This window comes from Anomalospiza imberbis, chromosome 6 (assembly GCF_031753505.1).
Source record: "Anomalospiza imberbis isolate Cuckoo-Finch-1a 21T00152 chromosome 6, ASM3175350v1, whole genome shotgun sequence".
Lineage (NCBI taxonomy): Eukaryota > Metazoa > Chordata > Aves > Passeriformes > Viduidae > Anomalospiza > Anomalospiza imberbis.
In genome coordinates this window covers 38,587,408-38,605,693 of record NC_089686.1, presented here as the reverse complement: position 1 = coordinate 38,605,693, position 18,286 = coordinate 38,587,408, and the positions used below count along the sequence as shown (strand labels likewise).

At 38.2% G+C, this 18,286-nt stretch overlaps 1 protein-coding gene across 11 annotated transcripts in view; it reads left to right on the top strand.

The window, feature by feature from the left end:
* Positions 1–18,286, top strand: part of PHF21A (PHD finger protein 21A) — a 125,786-nt gene that overhangs the window by 67,580 nt on the left and 39,920 nt on the right. The window lies entirely within an intron of this gene.

Below are 18,286 nucleotides of genomic sequence, written 5' to 3'. Positions count from 1 at the left end.
TTGATACTGCAGTCATAGTAAAGTCTTGGCAGCTACTGAAAATTTTAGTTCAGCATGATCTTCTTGACGTAAGCATACAGGTAGCTGGGTCTTGGGGTTTTTTTTGGGGTTCTTTTTTGTTTTTTTTTTTTATTGGTACAACACTGTTTTGTCTCTAGTTATAGGCTCCTGCCTGCAAATGTCTGAAGCAAACAACTCTGTCCTGTGTTGCTTTAAAAGAAGGAAGATATAAGATTAACCCTGATCAATGTCTTTGTTCTGATGTCTTTTGCTGAGAGCATCTGCTTCCAGCTTTCTTGAACTTTAAACAGCAGAAGTTCCACTGTACATGTTTATTATTTCAGTATTTTAGAGGAAATGTGCAGTAGAAAATGTAGTCTTCAAATTGATCACACTGAAAATTCTGAAATAAAGACTGTTCAATAACACATGTGTGTATTGAAACGAAATAACATGCCTTTACTGAAATAGCCACTAAACCAACTGGAGTTTGAACTTTTTGGTCAAGGAATGTGTAGAAGAATTGTGACTGCATCCCTAATTACTTGGAGCATTATAATCATTAACAGACTTTCAAGAAAGTTTTCACTTGTGTACTCTGTCTTAAAAATACAACTTATAAGAATATAGTCTGATATAGTGGTATCTGAACATACAGTTTTGTCAACAGGATGAGATAAAACTAATACTTGTCTGACAAAGTAATTTTTCTATAGTCAAGAGAAAATACTTCTAAAGACAGAAAGTAAGTGTTCAAGTGGAAAGAGTGTAAAGGCTTCATGCAAGAAAATGTAAAACCAGAGACCATGTCTTATATTTTTTGTATTAAGAATTGTATTCTGAGAGCTACCCTTTATATAATCACTCCAGAATAGTAATTATTATGAAGTATTTTAATGGTATTTCTGTGCATAACAGAGAAATAAGTTGGTTTAGATTATAATTTTGATTTTTGTTTCATATGTAGTTTAAAAATGAGCCGGCAGATTTCCAAGTGTGCTTTTCAGTATGTTGGTATTTGAAGAAGTACCTCACTGAGTTGCATGGTTTGTGTTGCTTTCATGATATAGACACAGACTGGACCATCTTGTGATTGTTGCTTCAGGCTTCAGTGTTCAGGCATGTATATATTATTTACTTGTGTCTTGTAGCACAGGCAGTTCAGTTGTTCCTCTAAAGATAGCTGAATTACAATACTAAACATTTAATTTATAGCAATCAACATAAATGGGCAGGCTAGTTAGTGTGTACACATATACAAATCAGGTGAACAGTAACAGGTTAGCAGAGAATTGTGTTCATTGTGAATCATCTTAAAAGCAAATCTATTTGTGCTTGTCACACCTATTGCAGAGTATGGAGAAAATATGCAGAAATCACTACATTGTGTTAGAAATCTAATGGAAGGGAGAAATGGAAGGAGAAAGCAGAATGATGAGAGACAGCTGCTGCTGCTGCTGCCCAGATTGGCAGCCTATTTATAATCGGGCAGGCTGAGAGCTGGAGTGCTGTGCTGGGCTCCAACACATCCCAGACCAGTGGGGATTGGTTGTATTTAGATGTTCAGCATTTTGTTTTTAAAGCAATGCATATTTTTCACATTCTAAAGAAATTAAATAAATGGACCAAACTAAATTTTCAGTGGTTTAAATAATTTTGGATGGTGTAGTACTTTAATATAAAGAAGCTCTCTTTAGCAGTTTGTTATTGAATTTTTGTATGAATTAAACCTGTTGGAGTAGTAGGGCTTGTTTACATGTCCTGAATGACATCTGAAATGACAATGTTAGGTAAGATTGAACATCACACAAATCTTGGCTGCATATGAAAATGGGTCTGTAACACTTCCCATCCTGTTTCATGTTTTGCTTTTTCCTTGTTTTTAATTTACATTTTAAACACGTGCAGTGGTAATGCCTTAAAAGTACCTTTTTAAGCACCAGGGCAATTTCATTTATAAGTCACATGGGGGAACTATAATGGCAGGCATTCATTCCACTTGGAGGTGATTTCTGCCTAGGTGTCTGCGTAACACAGACACAGAGCCCAAGTGACTTGTTTCACCACTCATATGCAGAAGTTTTACCAACTGATTTGATTTCATGTAAAGGTCATTCCTCTCTGGCCTCCCACCTAGCCAGCAGCCCCAGCTCCTTTACTCTGAAACTCTGGCAAGCTTCAGAAATCTTTTTAAAAACTCAGTTTTTTACATTTGGGATTGTTTCACAATAAGATTATTCTAACCAGGCTGATATACAGCTAAATAGTTTGGAGTGTTGCATTTCATCTTGACCTGATATGCTCTTTGGAGTACTCCAGACAAGGGCCAGGTAAAATATTTTTATATATTGAAATAATGTAATTAGCTTTCCTGATTTCAAAATGTGCTATGAAATTGTAATTGATTTGGTAGCTTAACATTTGGGAAAAATTAGACTTTCTGTCTTTTAAGGACAAATGGGAAATAAAAAGGTAGAGTCTTTTCTTTACATAATGATGCCCATACTTAAGTAAATGAATGCAAGATCTTCACCACACTACCTTGTGGCTATGAGTTCTAAAAGTTAATAAACAAAATTAGTTTATTTCCTATTTTCCAAAAATTATTTACATAACATTTTTCAACATTCCTTTGCTGTTCAGTTTTTAGAAGGCCTAAGAGGACTTAGTTTTTTTTCTGTAGCATTTATTCATTCAACTTCATCTGAATCAATTATGTAAGTGTAATTCATATGAAAAACTTTCTAAATCTTATTTATTTATGTTGTCTGTTACTGAATTAATTGTACTTTGGTTGTTTCTGAGATCAGAATTAGGAGAATACATACTCAGGATCCTTGGCCTACTGCTAATTCATATAGTGCTGTATCATTTCTGCATTGCAACTTTGCTTTTTTATAAAATATTTTTTATGCAAAAACTGGGATTCCTAAAGAAACATTCCAGATTTTCAATGTCAGATATATTTATTGATGGATTTTGCTATGTCATTGCTGACTGGCTTTTCTGAGCTAAGCAAAATGACTTACACTGAAGAAAAGATGCTTAAGAGCTGTAATTTATAGGATTTCTTTTTGCATCTGTTAATATAGTTATAATTTATATTTTAGCCTGGTAGTGTATATAAAATGCCTGTTTCTGTCACTTTCTCAAGTCCTTCAAATTACATTTCTTCATATTTTCATGTTTTTTTATATATATTCTCAGTGGCTATTTCTCCTGTAATTTTATCATCTAGTTTCCAACACCATCTCTTTGGCATCACCCTTATCATATCAATATATATGAGAGATAAAGTTACAGGCATATATGCATCTTCTGTGAAGAAGATCTGTCACAACGACATAGTTTTGATTTCTCTGCAAATTTTTGACCTTAGCCGTCCATTGATTCCTCAGCAGCCCATCAGGTTGGTGGCTTCCTGCTTAGATGTGTTTCAGGAATGCCTTGGTATTGCTGGTGTAGCTCTGCTATTTTCTGTTCACATTTCCTCTTGTGTCGCATTTCCATCTTTCATTTCACCTGTCATAAATGATGGTACCTCCTACGGTTTGTGAGGGGTGTTTTCCCTTTGAAGGTTATGTGTTTGCCTCTAGTAACTGTTCCAATTACACCAGTAGTGAAATGGGTTATTTTTCACATTTTTCTGTATGGGTTCTTTGCTTATTTTCTGGTTTCTATAAACCTTTTTTGCTTAGTAAAAGGCTTTCTGGTAAGTCTTGGTGTTTCAGTTTCCCCGCTTTTATTTTAAGGCATTTTGACCCACATAAAGTTTTCTGAAGTTTTAAGCTGGCAGTTAGTGTTTGGAATTCCAGGTGTATAACACATGCCCTTTTCCAAAGAGATACTCTCTGGGGAGTGTTCACACACATTTGTGTGTATGTGTCTGCTTAGCTAGCTTGTGTGCTTGTAGGAGTTTCCAGGCACAACCAGAGAAAACTGGTGGTGCTTGTGAACTGAGCCAGGGGGTAGTTCTGGATTTTTTTCCTCCCCTTTTGAAATCTAAAGTAACACAATGCAGGCAGCTGTGCTGATGCTTTTAAGTTTTTGGCTTAGATTCAAAGGCAATGCTTTCCATTAGAGCATCCCCTGCCCGATAGACAGATATCACGGTTGGAGCCAACATCTCCATTTTATGGCGTTCCCCAGCCAGGCTTTCTGCTTCCTTTCCTCTCCTCCGTGCTTCAGTGACCACCACCTTGTGTCATCTTTCTGCTACTGCACCGTCTTTCCTCGTTGGAAGTCCCTGGCAGGAATCTGTTCCAGCCCAGAAACAAAGACCAGACCAGCTCTGGGCAAGGACATGTATTTTTCATTTCCGTGTGCTCACATAAGTCAGATGCGTGTTGGAATAGACTTCATTTCACTGCTCCTCCCTCAGCACATACAAAGAAGTGTTCCTTCTGTAATTATTTTAACAAACTTTTTGTTTGTGGGGGATGGAATAAACCAAAGTTGAAGTAAAAGTGCTGACCCAAAGCAAGGTCAGGCTTTGTTCTCAAAAATCAAAACAGATCTGTAAGATTGCAGCTGAGAAAAACTTCACTGGTTATTAGAAAAAAATGCTGTGCCCTAAAGGGAAATGAAGACAAATTAAGAGCACCAATGTCCTGCTAGGAAGTTATTTACCTTGAGCTAATATGGCATAGCATATACCATTTTCCTGTGGTGAATAATCAGGATAGCCAAAGGAGGCAATAGTAGTCTGTCTACTTCTGTACCATAGAAATCCATGCAGGAAGGTATCCTCCTTGTGTAAGTCTGGAGCCAGCTTTGTCCTGCTTCATGTTAAAACCAAAGCAAAAATGGTCCCAGGCTGGTGTTTTGGTTGCTGTAATTCTGACAAAGGTGGCATTGACGCACTGTACAATTCTTTATTCTACACAGTATTAAATAAAGGCCTCTCTGTATTTCTATATCTGAAGAAATAACATACACTCCTAGTTGTAATTAATTATTAGAAAAATGTAGGTAAGATAACAGCCTTGACACTGTAACAGGACCTGGCCAACCACGCTACAGAACTGGACACCCATTTAATTAATTACAGAACAGAAGGTAATAAAATTCAAAAATATAATAGTAATAATAATACAATATTATAATGTAATAAAAATGTTAGCCCACAGTGCCAAATGTCTCATGCCATACTCCTGGAGAAAACTTGTTTTCACTGGCTCAGAGCCCCATCTGCTTTTATTGATTTTAGTGCCTTTAAAATTAGTCTTTTTATGCTTAGGCCTTGACACTGCATTTGGGGGACCTATACTTGATCTTTGTTTCTAAATTAATCTCTCTGTTTCAGTTTTCCCATATGTGAAGTTAAGGAATAATGGATACTTTACTCCCTACCAACATTACAAGGTTATTGTGAAGATTAACTATGCTTGTAAACATTATATAAAGGCCTAAATATTGCCAGTAGTCTTACTATGCTTTATTAGGTATTTGCCTGGTTCATCCTATAAATAAATGTGTACCGTTCAATGATAAGTAGTTAGCAGTTGATAATTAAAAAAAAAAAGCCAAGAAAAAAAGATTGTTCATTTAAATATCTCCTTTTATTTTAAAATGCTTCTACTTAAAATTATTGCAAATCAATGTCATGCCCTGCTTCAATTTGAATAAATCTAATTTTAATACAGATAATATTAAACACTACAGGGTTGTTTCTGACATCCTAAAGAACTCCAATGAACTGCCTCATGAAAATGTGTTAAATTGAATTATGACATTAGTAGTCTCTTCTACAGGTAAAGAGCATATTTCCTCATTTATGTGTATTCAGTTGATTTTAGTTTATAATTGCTTCATAAAGAGCTGGAAAACAATAATGATGAAAATGTTTTCTATCTTAATCTATAAGTAAAAAGAGCTGAAGAAAATCTTGAAGGAGATGTTTACTAAAACAGTTCAGTTTCGTCTTATCAGATGGTCCTTCTCTGTTTAATACATCTGTTTTAAATGCAAATCAATCCTTGATAAACTTCCATTCCCCTCAAATACATAACACATTCAGTATATTTGTAATTATCTTCTTTAAAACATGTAGTGTTCTGGTACAATATTAATCTTCTTCTTGCCATAAATTTTAGTCAGAGATTAAAACAATAATGTCTAGTAACATGAAATAATAATTTTTGGACATAGTAGTCTATATGTGCATTATTTGAATAAATGCATGTTTAATTTTGTTTTTACTTTAAAATTATATTGATCTGAGTTAGGAAAAAATAGGTAAACATTTTAGGGACTGTTTGTTGCATTGTCTCATAGATTCACTGCCCATGGGAACCAGCTTTTTTTTACAAGGTTAAAAAGAAATACAAACTCAGAAAAGATTAAAACTCAGCTGTTTAAATGAAGATTTTTCTGTTCAAAGGAGAAATTAAAGTTCACAAACTTTCATGTGCACTTTAATGAATAAAACATACCCTTAGATTTTAATTTAACTCATCTGATAGCGTATAGTACATACAGATCTTTGTGTCTAGGAGTCACAGAGGGCAACAGCATTGCCCAAGTCTCTCTTTGTCCATATGATCTGTTTTGTTCATAATGTCGCTACTTTATCCATCCACTGTCACTGGATGTTCACTATCTGCATACCTGGAGACAGAGAGGTATGTTAAAAGCAAAGGTCAACGGTATTTTGCTTTTTCTGTAACATTGTAGGTTGCTGTACCTTGTTACTATTCTATTGGTTGGTAGATTACCTCCTTGCCTGCCCTGTGTCACCTGTGTGCTTTATTCCAGCCACAGGAGAAACAGAAGAGCTGAAGAAATGAGTAGCAACTAGGCCGAACTTTTCTGTAATGTAGAATGTATAATAGCAGCATGTAAGCACAGCCTTGCCATCAGCACCCAGAAGGGAATGTGTAATTCTCCATACTGGAATTATGCTAATCTCATAGTTTACATTTTGCTGTTTGATTTTTCAAGAGGATGATTCTACAGGGCATGACTTTTTTACTGAGAACTTCTGCCATTTCAATATGTTTGATAGGCTCTTCTGGTTTTTTTTTTATTGGATAGACTTAAATGGATAGTCTTTGGGAGAGTTGATACGAATTAGAATTTCACATTTTAGTCACAGCATGGCTTTGTCACACCTGTTTGTGCATACCCTGATTAATATTCAGCTGATGTCATTCTGATGTAACTTGATTTGAAGCCGAAGTCCTGAGCTCATCAGAAAGAGCTTCTAGTGGCAAATGAGAATGCTGACACTCCAGAAATGCTTTAGAAGGCTTTAAAAAACATGTGAAGTGGCTTTTCTCTGTATATTCAAGAAGTTAAAGCAAAAGCCAACTATCTAAAATTAAAAAGTGCTAGCCCTCAGACAATACAATGTGTCTGTCATAATGTGCTCACTAAGAAACCATATTAATTTTTAATCATCAAGGACATAGCTGATACCATGTGGAGAACTTCAAAACCAGGCATTTAAAAAATAATATTGTGTTGATGTATCAACAACAATACTTCAAACTTCAGAAGATGTTGATATTCACTGATAGGCCTAAGCTTTCAAAACATTATTCCCTCTAGGAGCTGACTTTCAAATAGGTAATACTGGCCTCTGTACATTTCTGGAATTTTGAATTACTGCTTACTCTCCCTGTTCTTTTGTAGCTGCTCTAACTTGGAACCTGTCACAGTGGAGATGTGCTTTTGATACAGATACATTGTTCTGATAAGTCTTGTAACTTTCGCCAGTGCCTTTCACTGAGCTGTATTATTGTAATTTTTCATCTCCATGAGAAGCAAACTGGACACCAGCAAGTTATTAAAGATGAAGAAAAGGAAAGTGTCCTGTTGTCATGCATTCAGTTGTTCTTACTGCCTTCCCATTGTCTACCTCGAGTTACACAGAGCATCTGCATAAATACACACAAACATTCATTATCCTTGTTTGGGGAGCTGCAGTCATTTCTGCTGCAACTGTGTCTCAGTGCAGTGTATTTCAGAATCAAAACATGCAATAAATGTACTATAAATTCTCAAAAGGCAACATTTGGAATTTTCCTAGTCCACATATGGGTTTGGGAATTAAGTAGCTGATTTAAGTGGATTCTGTTTATACTGTATGGAGTTCACGTCAATGTGAAAAAGGACTTGAAAAGGTACTTTTAGAAGAGGTTTTTAAAAAAATTAATGGACATGATAGACATTTCAGAGGAAGTTTAGTACAGATTGAGAAGGGACAGCAGCTGCTGCTCCTCAGCTTGAGTGGCAGAGAGGACTGTCATGCCCTGCTGGTCAGCAATCCTGTACAGACAGGTCTCATAGTTTTCTAGTACCTTCTTAAAGCTGCTGCTTCTGCTTTGGCTTTCTGCTTTGGAAAGAAGGTTTTTGCAGGGGGGAAACAGCAGTTAGTGCTGTGTATTATGTGAGAGTTCTCAGTAACTGTTACAGGCAAAATGCAAATAAGAAAACCCATTGGACTCATCTGACAGTGCTTATTTGCTGGAAGCTGTCATCTTTTGTAGCATTTTTTCCTCTCTGTGAAAAACAAGGAAAAAATATTTGTAGTCTTAAGGTGTAGTTATCCACAAATAACAACCTAATTTTATTTTTTTTTCTGAGGCTAGAAAATGTTTTTAAGGAAAAAGGCTCTGAGACTTACTTGAACAGTTTTAAACAATTTAATGCTTTGCATGTTGCAACACAGTTGTTTTCTGCTTATAGTTGGTAGAGTTTTGCAGACCAGAATTTCTGAGTTCTGATGTTCAAGAATTTCTAAGAGTTCTCTTCAGTACATTCTGTATGCAATTTTTCATTGCTTTGTATACAGTGTTCCAAGAAGAATGTAAAATAAAAATGCCAGAACTATTTGATACAGAAGTTAATAAATTAATCCAAAGAAGACTGAGGAATAATATTGATTTAATTGATTCTTCAAGCGAAGCAGATAGAATCTGTAGGTAACAGGTAGCTTTTCCAGGTAGAGCTTTAAGACAATCCTCCCACTAAATTGAAACCTGACAGATGCCCTTGTGTGTGATTCTTGGTAGAGTCTGGGTAGGAATATGCCTCCAGGATGTCTCTCAGAGCTTTGTTCACTCCAAGGGAGGAGACGTGGCAGTGACTGAATGAATGTAGAAGATGGATTTTTATAGCTTGTGTGCAGTGGAGTAGATAGAGGGTGAGGGGGGAGTCCCGATAAGCCAGAGTATATGGGAGTACTTCATACGTATGGTATCTGGTGATATTAAACACAAAATTAAAACAAACAGATGCTGGTGCTTGTGCAGCATTCTCTCTCAGGAGGAATCCCTCTGCTTTATACTTCCTCTTCCCTTCTCATTCTATCCCTGTAAATTTTGGTTTCTTTTTCTACATTGAGGCAGAGAAGGGGAGATAAGTGTCTTTGGCTTAGAAAGCTCTTGGGGAAAAGAGATGTATTTTTGTATTATCTTAAGCTGAAAGGGGAAAATGAATATCATCTGTCACTTTTTGGGCAAGTTCTCCAACCTCAAGGACAAGTGCAGCCAAGCATTGCTGGAATAATGTGGGTAGATGCCTAAGTGTGCAGAAAAGATGTGATTTTAGGCATTCTTTCTCTTCAGGATTTCCTTCAGGCAGATTTGGACTGATGGGACTCCAGGTGTTGTAAATACTTCTTTTGTGTTAGCTCTCCCTAAGTGTAGTGACCAGCATGGTCATCTGAGTCTGTGTGTGTAAGGTCTGTGTAATACTCTGTGTGTATTAGTCAGGATGAAGCATTTGGTTCCACAGTGTGGAGCTCTGCTGCACTAGGCAATAGGAAAAAAGTTTAGAAAAGTAAGAATGAGTAGCTCTAGGAGCTAGACTGACTTTTCTTGCACAATGCATTTGGATTCAGTTCACTAATGGTTATTCCTCACATTTCACATGCAAGTGGTGACAAATTATTTGCTATCCTTTTAGGTTTGAGACTTACATACAGTGGTTTGAACTGCAGGTTTTGCTTTCTTCATCTCTCTATTGGTCTAGAGGAAGCAAAAGTAGGAAAGGAGATTGGGTTGGTAAATTGCCATTGCTTTTCCATTTCTCCTAGGTGTAAAAAGTGAAGGCTAGAAACATCTTTTGTACAGCTTTATTGCTGTATAGCTGAGGATGAATTGTGGGAAGTGAATTTACAGGAAGTAGATTCTTTCTCAAATTAAATGCATTCTTTTATTTAACTGTTGTGGTTAGTGTATTTTTACTGGTTTATTTTCCTTAAAAGTATTAGGTTCCAGGAAGACTTTAGACAAAGTTAATATTAATGAGTCATTTTAAAAGAAAAGTTTAATTATTAATAACACCTCAGAAATTCAGTAATGTACTGGAACAAAAACGGTAGCTTCCTGAAACAAGATTGTTGGAGTAAGGCTCTTCAGTCAGTGATTTCCAACAGTATCCCGGAAGACAATTTAGTAGAGTGGTCTGTTCAACATCTGGCTTTCTCATTTTTAAAACTTCTGTTCTTTCTGTTTCCACACTTTTTTAAAAAGGTGCTTCTGTTTTATGTAGAGACACATTCTTGTCAAGATGAAAGAGAAAGAATGATTGCATTTCTGTTTGATTCTATGTGTTCTGATACGTTTTCTTAATTACTACATTGTTATTTTTAGCTAAGTTCATCCTTGCACTTTCCTTATTTAAACTTCCTTTTCACAGGATTCTAATTTTATCTTGATTTTTTGTAGCATATTCCTCCTTACATGTTCAAACCTAAGTTGAAGGATAAAAAGGTTGATGTTTTCAATCTTTTTTGCGTTCACCAATATCAGTTAACTCAGCTCTTCCAACTTTTAAAGGCTTATTTTTGCTTATTAATGTAGACAGAATACCTAGTTGGGATTAAAGTCTCTAGTATATGAAACAATTGTACTGACAGTTGTGTTTTCCCCTGCAAACAGTGCAAAAACATCAGGACAGAGGAAAGAAGAAATCTTTTCTAAGTGCCTGGATACATTTAACTGTTTTATTTATAAAGTTTGGGAGCAGCAGATTAACCTCAGAACTGTGGAGTTAAGAAAAATTCAATTTTTGTTCTTTGCAATGCTGGAGTTTCTGCTGACCCGTCAGCCCCTTGGGCTCCTGCTCCCACAGAGCTGCTGGGACAGAGGAGGGTGGTGCCTCAGCCTCCACACACAGTGACATATGGTGTGTGGGACATCATCAAAATACATGAGAAGCAAGTGAAATTTCCAACACCTGTCTTCTGTTGTGTGTCCATGTAATTTCAGTTATGGTATTTTTGTCAATGATGATTTTTTTTAGAAAATATTCATGTGTATTTAATCTGACAGTTATTTATGAAAGAAAACTAAGAAAAAACCCACCAACCAACAACAGGTTTTGCTACTGGCTATCATAATAAATATGATACTTTTCGTCCTTGTGTGAATGGATTACAGGAAGGGTTGAAACAAGGGCCTTTCATTAGCTCTCAGCATGGCTCTGTCTTGACAGAGTTAATGGAATAGTGGGAGAAGTAACAAAAGCAATTTGTTGGTGCGTTTGCCAAAAGTACAGCTATTTTTAAAGTAATGTTTGAATGTGCATTGGATTTCCTAGAACCTCCTCCTATTTTAAGTAGAAGCACCAGATTAGAGCTGTGGTTTTATGCAGGACAGTCAAATATATGGATTTGACCTGCCAACTTAAATGCTGACTGGGTGAGTCTTTTTTCTTTTGTATTGGGATTGTGTTTCATGTCTGATATTGAAGAAATACCCTCGTGCAGTCTATGCTAATTCATTTATAAGGCAAAAATACCCAAAAAATTGTCACCCTGACAATTGAATGGTTTGTGTCCATGTTCAATAATAAAATGTTAGAACTGAACAGAAACACAAATAGCAGTGAGTGAGCATTCCTTGCCTTAGAGTTCACCACACGTTCCTTAAGGCCATGTATTTTGTAGAACAACCTTTTTCTCAACTTCTGCTTTGCGGCTTTGCATGTCGAAGGGACTTACTAACTCAAGATCTAAAACGTTAAAATGTTTGATGCTGGAGAGGCCTGGAGTACCTGTTGGCACTGGCACACATCTCTGAGTGGTGCTTGTTAGAGTCCTGGCTGTCAGGCCAGCAGTAGAGGTGTCTGCTGCTTTTAAGTGTGAAACCTTTTGTGTGCATGGATGTGGCCAGGCAGATTGCTGTTAGGAGCACATGGAAATTAGTATTTGCTATCAAGCATCTTGGCATACATCAGGCATCTATCCTCATATGTCATGCACGTTAGAGCAGGATGCCAATAATGCTGGAGTTGCAGGGTTGATCCCTGTATGGGCCCTTTACTCAAGAATTGGACTCAATAATCCCTTACAACTCAGAATATCCAGTGATTTTGTAAATCATACTTTGGTATAACTCACAGAAATGCAGAGACAGATTTCTTGTAATATTAATTTATTCGCATTTCTTATATATATGTGTGTGTTTGTTTTGGTTATGGTCTTATCTGAAGACACGTGAAACTGGACTGGCCTTTGCTGTAAGTTGGAGGAGCCTGAAAGCCTTTTGCTGAACACCTACTTGGCTGTACCTCCACTGGCCACGAGGGTGGATAAGTCTGAGAGTGGAAGTAAAGTTCAGCTTTGCTTGTGCCTGGCAGTGAGCAGTGCCCAAGCTCATGTGCCAGCTGTGCCACATCTGGGAGATGGGGGCCCTGTCTTTGTGGGGTGCCTGATGCTCCTCCCACTGGCTTCTTCCAGCTGCCATGAGCCACTGGAGCAGTGCGCAGCAGTTGGAATGGGATTGGCAATGGAAGTCTCAAAAGTCTTGTTCGCTCTTCTGTTAGAGACTATGCAAACGCCATAATATGCATTAGGAGTAAATGTCACACCAGAGATGTTTCGTGCTGACTGTGGAGTTAAATCTAGAACGGTTTTGTTAGGAGATGAGCATGAATGAAAACTTTGCAGCACAACAGCAGTACTTCGCTTTCACTGCAGACAGCTTTAGGTGTGGTTTGAGATCCTAGAAAACTCGTGGAAATTTCAGTACAACAGTGGCGGTGTGCCTTTTACACTGCTGCAAATATTCATCGCCGCTGGTGCCTGCTGAGTAGCCGAGGGAGGGAGGGAGGGAAGGCGGAGCGGCCGCTGTCCCCGCTAGATGGCGGCCGTGCCCTCCCGGCTCGGGCGCCCGCGGAGCCTCCGCCGGGGCCGGACGGAGCTTCTGCGGCCTCGGCGCTTGGGGACGGCCGAGCGGCTGCGTGTGAGCGCCTGCAGACGCGTGTGACTGGTTGTAAGCTTCTGGTTTGTTAGCATTTTAGAAAGTGAAGGTCGAAACTCCGTTGCAACTGGGATTTTCTCAGTATCTTCCAAGAAGAAGAAAGTTTTATACCAGAGAATTAACAACTAGATGATTTGTTAGCCATTGTGGTCGTTTGACCACGCGAAAAAGTGCGGTAGAAGAGATGACTCTTGTTTATTTTTGGGTTGCTTTGGTATGATTTGGTTTTTTGCAGTATCCATTATTTTTAATTCTTTCTTAGGTAAATTTGTGGCAAACATCCTGGAGTGCAAATTGTTCGAGATGCATGGAGCAGCCACTAGTTTGAACACCATGAGTTTATTTTCAGTGCTTGTTTTTTACTGTCAGAATTTCACTATTCAGATTTCTTACTCTGAATTATCATTCTGACCCTACTTAATTGAAAATTAATACAGAAACATTTGTAGAGGAAAGTTTTGGAGGACATACTTATTTTAGTGTGTACATACATTGTATAATTGAGTAGATTTGGGAAAAAGTACAAAAGCAGAAAGCAAACGGCAGAAGTGTTTAGTACTCTTAAATGGTTTTTGAAGAAAATACAGCAGCAAAAGTATTTAGTTGTGTAAAGCAGTCTAAACTGTCTGGAATTTGTAAAGACAGGGCACATGCTGAGCATTTAGTTACTCAGTATGTTTATGTTGTTGATAGTGCAAGAGATTATTTTTAATTACAGTATTAGAAGAGTTGAATACCATCCTAGGTACAAATTCATTAGAGAGATTATTAATCAGTGATGCTGTTGTGCTTGCGTGAAATTTATAGTTGAACAACCCAGTGCAATAGCAGATGCTGTGCAACTTGCAAACACAACTTTAATCTGTGCAGTATCTGCAGAGTAGAATGTCGTGCTTTGAAATGCGTGCAGTATGTGTTTGGCAGTAGGCTTTGTGAGAGGAACCCACTTGCCTGGTTATTTGTCCCAGTCTCTTGATACTTACACTAAATTGTGATTAAAGTAACTTCAACTGTATGACATCAAGCAGCTTCTTCACTGCAACACTGCCAACCCTTACAACTTAAAGGTTCTAAGTTCCTTCTTACTTACTCCCAGTCCATTTTGCTCTTCCTGTTAAACTGTTAAAATTTTAGTAAGCATTAGCACTTTACAAATTCTCTTTTTCATTATGCTGGTCCTTGTCTTTCGCTTTCCACATGAAACACAGGTAGCAGTTATATATGATGTGGGAGCGCAACCCCAGCTGTAGATCTGAAGTTTAGGTAGTGTAGTCCGAGTTTAAGGCTAACTAAGCCTCTGCACGTCCTTAGTGACATTTCTGCATCCTAATGTGTCATTTGCAGCTAATTCCCACTAGCTGTGCAGAGTTGTCAGGTATTTTAATTTTTATAATAGATGTGTCATTTCAGCCCTCAACTCTTCACCCTGTAGTACTGAGGCACTCGGATCATTCCGCAGGAGCTCCTTGCAAATAAATGCCTGAATCCCTCTTTCCTAAATGCTGCTAACGTCGCCGCGGTGTGTCTCCCTGGCTCCGCTTGCCATTGCACGAGTCGGGGAACACAGCAGAGCAGGCAGCTTTTCTTCAGCCTCGGCCTGCCGTGCCACGTGCCAGCAACAGGGACAGCCCGTGGAGCCTCAGGCTGTGGTGTTTAGGGGACACGGCTTTGAACGGGAAGGGTTGGGGTGGAAGAGGATTGCTGAGGAGCAGGTGATGGGCCGGTGCCAACCTGAGTGTCTCAGAGCCCACCTTGGCCACACTCTCTAGCTCCACGATCCCGGGGTCCTGGCTCGGGTGTTGAGCAGGAGGAGAGGCTCAGGCAGCAGCAGGCGGCTCGGCCGAGCCGTGTGAGGGGTGCTTGTTCTCAGCTGGCAGTGCCAGGCGCTCCTGAGTGATGAGGTGGCACTTGCAAGCCAGACTGGAGTCCTTCTGTAAATAGTACTGGGTAGCAGTGCTGCACAGGGGAACGATTTATGAAGAGAGAGTGTCTGCAGTTTTAAATAAAGTGTTACAACAGCTGCACAGACCCAGATTTTAAGGTTCTGTGTTCCAGTTTTAAATGTTACAGTCCCTCTAATTTTGGATTATTTTGACTAGGCACAGCTGTTAAGCCTTTCTCTCTTCCCTTGCCTCTCCCCAAAGAACATAAGCCTCTAAAAGTCTATGGTTATCTGTTGTAATATGAGCCTTGCTGGCTATCACAAATTGAATGAATGTTATTAACTACCTGGTGATTAATATGGAAGAGAGAATGAAGAGTAACTTGGAACAGGACAGTGAGTAAATAAAAAGACAATACCTTAACTTGTAGCAGAAGATTTTTCAAAGTAATATGCCTAAAACACACATTTATTAAGAAATTCTTTAACTTGGTTTGTTTTGGGAACCATATCTATATGGTACAGACATTTGAAAGTCTTATAAAAAGCTTTTACAGGTGTTTCTTCAGAAGGCATTTTACTCTTGTTGCCTAAAGTGGCTGGCCTATTACAGTTGCCTTCCCAGGATGTTGAGTTAATCAATGCCTTTGAGAAGTAAGATCACCTCACTTGTGTAACAACAGGCCAGTTAAACTACTAAGAGCACATATTAAATGTTTTTGTAGGTTTGTTAATGTTAACCAAAATAACTCACTGTTACTAATTTAATTTCCTAAAGTAAAATATTGGGTATTTTCTAAATCTGAATGTCTTTTGCAAAATGTCACAACCAGATCAGGGTAAACAACAAAAACCTGAACCGTATCACAAAATGCAAGTTGTGGCATTACACAAATCCTATAAAACATGGATTACAAATTTGCCAGTTCATAATGAGTTAAGTAAATTGATAAAATCATGTTTTGGGATCTGTTTTTTGCTTTTAATGTCTGATGGTAATTTTCCAGCAGTCTAGTTTTAATGAAAACATTTACTCATGTAAATGAGGGTTTCAATTTGCTTGTGTTGACAATATTATTTATTTTCAAAAGGCAAAATCCTTCCTTTCTTTACCACCTACTTTCAGAAATCTTTTGGAATGTACCAAGGAAATGTCATCCTTCCTTTGACATTCATGTTTTGTTTGGGTTTTTTCTTTTATTTTAGTTTCTATGAAGTAATGTAAACTCTAGCTTAATTTGATCTGGCATCCCTGCAGTCGAACATTTGTAAGTATCTTGTATTGTGGCCCATCTGGGTTGTCATAGAAACCGGAGACCTCCATCCTCCTCATTGTTGTTGAAAATGGAATGCAAACAGGGCATCAAAGTGACATTTTTTGTAGTACAAGTGAGAGCCCTGTGAAGATCCAAACGGAAAGGGTTCTTACTGGACTTGTGCTCCTGTGGCCTGTTGTAGCAGTGGTTACAGTACACCCTGTTTTCTCTTGAATATCTAGCAGCTGGGCAATAGAAAAAAATGTGAGCATAGTGAAAAAGCCAAGCTTATGTGGTTCATCTTGTCCACAGCTTTTTCCTCTCTATCTTTCTGTGATGTATTTGTCTTGGACTGGACTGTTAACTAGTAAGGAGATCAGAGCATGTTACTGCAAATCATTTGCGCTGTGAGGGGCTGAAAGAACCAATTATGTAGCATGTCCATGTGGTTTAATGTTTCTCTGCACTGATCTTCTCTTACAAGAAAAAACAGCCAAACACTTCTGGCAAATATGTTGAAAGTTTGCACTTGCAAAATAGTAGAAATGCCAAGTGATCATTCTTCAAATCTGTATGCATTTAACAGATATAATTGCAGAATCACACACAGCTTCCCTTCCCCCACGTACACTCCAGCTGTGTACTCAGCAGTTCTGCCGGCTTGCTGCTGAATGGTCCTGTCTCCTCCCCAGGACAAAGAACCTTTGAAATCGCTGCTGAATACTCACCAGTGCTGCCAATTGTACATGATTGTGGATTTCCAAAATAGGTTGAGAAATAATTTTCTAAATAGTGACTTGCTCATCGACTGAGAGACAGGCTCCGTCAGCACAAAGGGGGCACAGGAACAGTTTGGTTTTGTGTGTGGGAGAAAAATCTTAGTACAGTCTGTTCATGCTGAGCATGCTGTTGCTGGCCTGAAAGCAGCTGCCTCTATAGCCTCTGCTGCTGGTGCAGTTTCTCGAGCAATGTGGGTCACTGGGCAGGCTTTTGATCTTCTCTAAATTGATTAAGGAAATGAGATTCTGCCCCTGTGCAAAAGATGAATCTTCTAGTTCAGAGAGCTATGCAGTATGAGAATCTGTGCTGCAGGAGTTAAAAGCTTGGAGCAAAAGCCCCTCTTTCGTCATTGCTCTAGTAAATTGGAAGAGGAAGATGAGAAATGTAGAGGCAGAGTGCTACAATCCTGCATTATTTGTCTAGCTCATAATAAATACATTCAAAATGCAGAGTAGGAAAAGGCCTCTGAATCATTATTACTGTTTACATAGTGCTAGTATACGTTAAATATTTCAAAAGATCTGTGCAAACTTGGTTTTCGGCCTACAGAGCATTGTGTGCTAATCATACAACCTAACAGCAAGGAAGCAAAATAGGAAAAACCATTAAGAATGTGGGTCTGTGGGGTTAAATCAAGCATGGTTTACTGCTCAGTTCTTGCATATGTATATATGAAATATACATGAAATATGGACTTTTTTCTTCAATGAAAATACATTGAAAAAATCTCAAAGTATTCCCTGCACTACTACTTGTGTCGCCTCAGACTTCCCTCTGGGCATAGGCCTGACATGTCAGTGAGAAGGGACTTTAAAAGGGATTAGTATGACTGAAGTGTGCCATTTTTTTCAAGTAATTCAGATAAAATGTAATGCTTTCTTCTACAAGCCCTCCGTGGCAGTGAGAAAGGACTAATTTTTGCTTGTCCAACTACACTGCTTTTCAATTCAGCTTTACATTGTCTGTGAATGCTCTTTGCTTGTGCGAGTCTATTTTTTCTTACCCTTTTCTGTGTTTCCTGATTTTGTTTTTTGATACTGTTATTTTGTTTTCTTCTGAGCTTCCTCACAATCAGTGACAGCTTGACTGTCTTCCTGTGCAAACTGACAGACATCTTTTGGATTTACTGCAGTTTTGATATAGAATCACAGAAT